The following is a 6,000-nucleotide window of genomic DNA, read 5'->3' on the forward strand; positions in this document are numbered from 1 at the left end:
AGGGCGTGCTGCTGATGTAATGGTGTGGGCAGGGGAAGCGTGAGGAGATGTTCGAGCAGAATGGGTGTCCCTAGACAAGAAACCTGCTGTGTCTAGAAACCTGCAGCCCTGGTGTAATTTAAACCACAAATCCCTCAGCCATGACAGCAGCTCACTTGCCCCTCCTGCCAAAGACCAAAGAAATACTGAGATGTCTTTAGCTGCCCAGGACTCGGTGAAACCCCTTGGTTGGGTGTCAGCTTGTTCATCTGCACCCAGGGATTTCCCACTTATGGAGAGAACTGGGGGCAAAATTGCCATGGATTCTTCACCTCTGAAACAATTAACACCTTAGAGAGCAGATCAGACCTCAGGTTGAAGATATGTACCTTGCTTTTTCTTGGCTACACAGAGTATAGCCCCCCCTGGAGAGGGGCTGGTACTAGGTGGCTGGAGGGATGAGTCAAAAGACGGAAGATAATCTTATCTGTGAAGATTTGGGGCTTCTGCTGATCCCACCTTTCTTATTCCTTTGTGTCAGCTCCAGCTCTGCTGGACCTTGCCACGACACAACTTGACTCCCCAGAAGATCAGAAAATTAGCCTGACAAAACAGGAGCATTGCCTCCTGCCAGGTTAGGAGATGCATCAGCTCAGTGAGGGGTCAGACTGCTGGAGCAGCTGGGCAGCAGTGAGCAGGACTCTGCCACCTGGCAGGGGATGGGATCTGTCAGCTCAGCTCATCTGTGCCACGTGGCTTTGCCCATTTGGACCATCTTGCATATGTGCTCAGGATGTGCATCTCTGGTGCTCCTAGGTCCTACCCACAGCAGCAGCAGGAGGAAAGCCCTGGAAGATGACAGCTCCTCTCTGGAAAGGCTCTGAAATTATAATGTGACCTGAACATGAGCTGACCGCTCCAGAGCAAAGGAGCTGCATGCCCTCTGACTTTTGCAATCATGACTTTGCTTAGCTTGTCATTTCACTGCTCCTCCCTCCCCAGGAGCCTTTAGACAGGAGCCTGGGATATCCCTGCTGCCTATGTAGATGAGCAGTTCCCTCCTGCTCCAACTTCCCAGCAGCACATATTTGCTGACATGGTTACAAGCATGCAAAAAGGATGCTGCTCCACCAGTGCTGCTTCAAACATCTGGTCTGTGACACTGAACACACTCCTCTCCTTTGCTAGGATCACACCAAGAGGTTTGGGGACAGTCAGTTGCAACACATGCACAAATAAAGGATGAGCAATGCTAGGATGAAGGAGGGCTGGTCACACTGGAGGCTTGGTCATGCAGCAGGATTTTTGGCCTGTCTTCTGGAAAGAGAAGAGAGGGGATGTATTCCTTTTACCTTATCAAGTGATGCAGCCATAAACACTTTTTCATGGTCTCAGTGTCCCTGAAAAATGAAGAAAATTGTGATGAGCTGGAGCTAAAGACTAGCTGTCCAGTTCATCCCATCCCATCATCCTTGGTGGTGGTGCTGAGGCTGATATTCTCCACATTAGCAGTGAATTCAACAGCTCTTGTGCTCTCTTCTGAGTGTCTTCAGAGCACCTTTCCAGGCAGCAGGGGATATTTCTTCAGTGTTTCCATCTGACTGCTCCCTTCTGGTGTTTTAACTGACAGCATGCCATTGTCAGCAAGGGACAACCCTTGTACTGTCTCCTGGAGCTCCTTGAGCCATTAGCGTCACTAGTCTGGCAGAACATTAACCCAGAGAAAACACCAAGGGAAACCATTTGGACAGATTTCCATGAGCTTGGAGAATCAAACCAACCAAGAGGGTCTGACAAGCACCAGAGCTGGGCTCTGGGAGTGGGATGAAGCAGGAGGGGAGAAGGACACAGAAGTGAAACCGCCCTGTATGAGCAGCAGTGAGTGAGTCTGCAGATCGGGACAGCTACTATGAAACCACAGCCTAAAATTCCCCTCACAACTTACATTTTTCATTGCATTTAACTGATACAATTTTAAATCCAATCAGTATCTCTGTGGGCTTTATGCCTGTGCAGTTCTTAGTTTTATTCATGTTTGTCTTCAACAATTCCTGTGCTTTCTAAAAGACTCAGGACACAAACCCCAAGGCAGAGGCTGTAGTAGGATTTACACAAGGCCAGGACTGCTTTCAGACTGTCAGTATCTTCACTGCTCAGCAAGGCAACCCCCAAACTTGGTGCCATAGCATGTGGTTTTCCACAGGGGGCTAGGGGGAGAATTTTCCTGCACCATAGCACTGAAGACAGAACAGATCCATTGGACAAATTTAAAAACCAAGAACTTTTGTATTGGTGGACTTTGCCCTGGCTCTGTTAGGAGCAATACAGCAGCTGAGACCCACCTCCAGATCTGATCAGCTTCAGGGCCACAAGGATGATCAGAGGGCTGGAGCACCTCTCCTGTGAGGACAGACTGAAGGACTTGGGGCTGTTCAGTCTGGAGAAGAGAAGGCTCCGAGGTGACCTAACTGTGGCCTTCCAGTATCTGAAGGGGGCCTACAGGAAGGCTGGGGAGGGACTTCTCAGGATATCAGGTAGTGATAGGACTAGGGGGAATAGAGTGAAGCTGGAGGTGGGGAGATTCAGGCTGGACGTGAGGAGGAAGTTCTTCACCATGAGAGTGGTGAAGCCCTGGAATGGGTTGTCCAGGAAGGTGGTTGAGGCCCCATCCCTGGAGGTGTTGAAGACCAGGCTGTACGAGGCTCTGGTCAGCCTAGTCTAGTGTGGGGTGTCCCTGCCCATGGCAGGGGGGTTGGAACTAGATGATCCTTGTGGTCCCTTCCAACCCTGACTGATACTATGATTCTATGATCTGGAATCCATCAGACTATGAGTCTCCTCTGCCCTCATGCTCTGAATACTGCTATTCCTTCACTGGGTTAAATTCTGCCTAACCAGAAATACACATGCACCTTCCCTCTTCTCTGACACTGAACAAAGCTCTCCTTGCTACTGTGCAGACATAAACAGAGCCCCAGAGTGGCCAAGAGATAAATCTGAGAGGTAGGATCCAGTGTGGTGTCCCTAGCTCGCAAACATATGTGGTCTGCAACTGCTGGAGTGAGGAAATGGGAAACAGGCTGAGATCATCTTGCTGTGGCTCATGGTGGAGCACTGGTACACAGGGCTCTCCAGCTCTTCCTTCATAGAGCAGCCAGATCTGGAGATGGGATGGAGGTTTTCCCCACATTCATGGTCCCAGAAGAGTGTTCAGAGGTATCCTCACCGTTCTTGGCCAGGGGTGGTGGAGCTGCAGCTGTGCTGGTAGGTCTTCTCTTCTGTGCCCTGGTTTTAGCCTGGTTTATGATCCAGGCTGATCATCCTTTTAAGTGTGCTGCTCCCACACCTCCTGCAGGACCTGCAGTGAATGTGTGTTAAAAACAACCAAGACAAAACAACACCGAATGCTGGTTGCTGGTCATCTGTTCCGTGCAACACTCAACGAGACTGCAGATATTTTTGGGAGGATGTGCCTGGTTGCGTCCACATTGGGCTCGGCTCGAGCAGACCCTGTCCTGTGTCGTGTTCTCTGGCCCAAGGCACCGGGATTGTCCGCTGGACGCAGAGCTGTCCCCCGGCAGGCAGGAGGTGGCAGCATTGCATAGCCCAGGAGATCTTGCTGCCCTGCACACCCATGCGTGGTCTATTTACTAGCCAGGAGCTGCAGACCTGTTTTTCCAGCTCCCCCGAAGAGACGTGATTCGAGCCGAACGCCTCCGAACGCCTCCAACCCCATCCAGAGCAGCCATGAGAAACAACTACAGCCCAAAGGCCGCTGAGTGCGCGGCAGTCCCGAGCTGTCTGCAGAGCACAGTTTAACAGCAGTGAGAGGGCAACCGAGGACACAGGGGCTCTGCATTTAGAAATGAGTGTGATGTTTAAAGATACCTCAATTGCCCTTGAAACTCCACCCCCCCCGTAACTGGTGTGTGATGTATCTGTGCTCCTCCGCACAAGATCCACATTCCCTCTGAGTGACAAGGGTGCAGATATTCTTGCTTGCACAAATGCTCCCCGAGACAGCCGAGGTGGGAATGAGTTGGAGGCTAGCTTGCTCTTGGGAGCATCGTTTTCATTCTGGTGCACCTGGCACAGTCCAGGCTGGTTTTGAATCCTTCACATTTTGCTATTTTTATTGGGGATGTGGAGAGACCTGTAGTAAAACCTTGGATTTAAGCTCCTTGCAACACAAAGGGAACTTGGAGCTGGTCTTTGCAGTTCAGGGCAGTGCTGGCTGCCAATTTTCCCTCTCCGTTCCTCCTGGTCTCTCTCACGATGGAGTCATCATGTAGCTGACTGAGTCCACCACAGGAAGAAACACAGGCAACTCAGAGACTTCCTTTGCTGCCTAACAGCCAGATGGACACAAGCCAGGACTTTTTTGCACTTGTGCAGACTGGGAGTGTTTGTACCACAGTGCCTTTACCAAGGTAGAATGCAACATGGTAAGTCTAATAAAAGCCTCTACCACCATGTGGATGCTGTTAAGAGGACTCTACCTTTATGTGAACAACATCCTACTTGATACAGTGTGTCCCCTAATGTGGACCTCTTGATCTCACTTTTCTCCAAAGTAGTTAGCTAATCAAAAACCATCTGTGCATAGAGCAGTCTTGAAATCAAATTTTGTACTATTCTCATGGCTTTGGGTGCATCAGGCAAACTAGAAGTCAGCTTCTCTGACTGCTCCCCTTAGAAGCAGACACCCTGAATAGGCTTTCCTTCCAAAAACATGAGCTACATTACTGTAGGAGCTTTCTTTCTCCTGCAGACTGAATCATTTCCCAAATGTAGGCTTGCACAGCAGAAGACGCCACTCTGACAGGGAGTGATGATGAGTCACTGGGAATTCACAGTTTCATGTTCCTGCAAAGCAAAAACTCACAGCACCGAGCAAAGGGGCAAAAGAGATCTCAGTTTTGACAGACAGCAAAGAACAACTCCTGGAGCACAGGCTGCTGGGTCAAAGCAGTATTGAGGAAAGGAGCTGAGTGTAAGGGCCATGTGAAAAAGGAAGCCTAAAGATGTGGCCATGATGGATGGTTCTGCTCATGGTATGGTCCTCGTGAGAGGGCCACAACCTTCTCAGCCTCCTCACCTGGACTGAGAAGCTCCCAGCAGAAATGTGTGCCTCTAGTCCAGGATCTGCAGTTCTGTGCACTACAATCTGAGTAGACCATGGCCGAAGGTCGGGAGGATAAATCAGAGGCGGCAGGCTGATCAGTGAAGGGTGACAAAGTAGCTGTCTGTGTGTGCAGGGAAGGCGCCACCAGCCCCACAGCTCTGCCCTACAACCTGCCAGGCTGCAGATACCACGGGGCCATGGCGCTGCGGGGGCACAAGGAGACAGGTTGTTGTGGGCTCATCTATCTGTAAAACCAGACCATTAACGTGCATGCAAAACAGGGTTTGCGACGTGATAAGAACCTTGAAACGGTGTCATCAGCCCAGCCACATCCCCATATAATGGAGGCGTGAAGCATGCGTCACGGTGGTGACTCTGACCCGGCCTTATCTCCTGTCCCCTAGCCCCAAGGGCTGCCGCACCCTCCTGCCCAGGCTGATGAGGAGCTCCCCATGGCGGGAGGCTCACGGCTAGGCAGAGCAGGCACCCGGAAGCCTCAGCACAAGCCTGGCGGCTTCGCAGCCCCGTTGCTCTTCGCCCCGAGGGGGGCAGCCCGGGGCAGTTTGGGCAGAGGCCCGCAAGCGCGGGCTGCCTCTTTAAGGGGCAGGTAAGGGCACGCCTGCCGCACGTCTGCCTCTCGCCGGCCTCTTCCGCCCGGCCTTGGGCTCGAGCGGTGCGCGTGCGCGCCTTGAGCACGCGGTGAGCCCCCGAGCCGGGGGCGGGCAGAGAACGACGCCGCTGATTGGCTTGGGGGGCGTGCTGGGCGCGCGCTTGCGCGAGTGGCGCGGCTCTACCCTCTCCCCGCCCTTCGGCCCCGCCCGCCCTGCCCCGCGCGCAGGCGCGGTGCCGGAAGGGGGCGGTCTTTCTCCGGCGCACGCGCGCCAGCCGCCCCGCCC

Source organism: Dryobates pubescens, chromosome 16 (genome assembly GCF_014839835.1).
Source record: "Dryobates pubescens isolate bDryPub1 chromosome 16, bDryPub1.pri, whole genome shotgun sequence".
NCBI classification, from domain to species: domain Eukaryota; kingdom Metazoa; phylum Chordata; class Aves; order Piciformes; family Picidae; genus Dryobates; species Dryobates pubescens.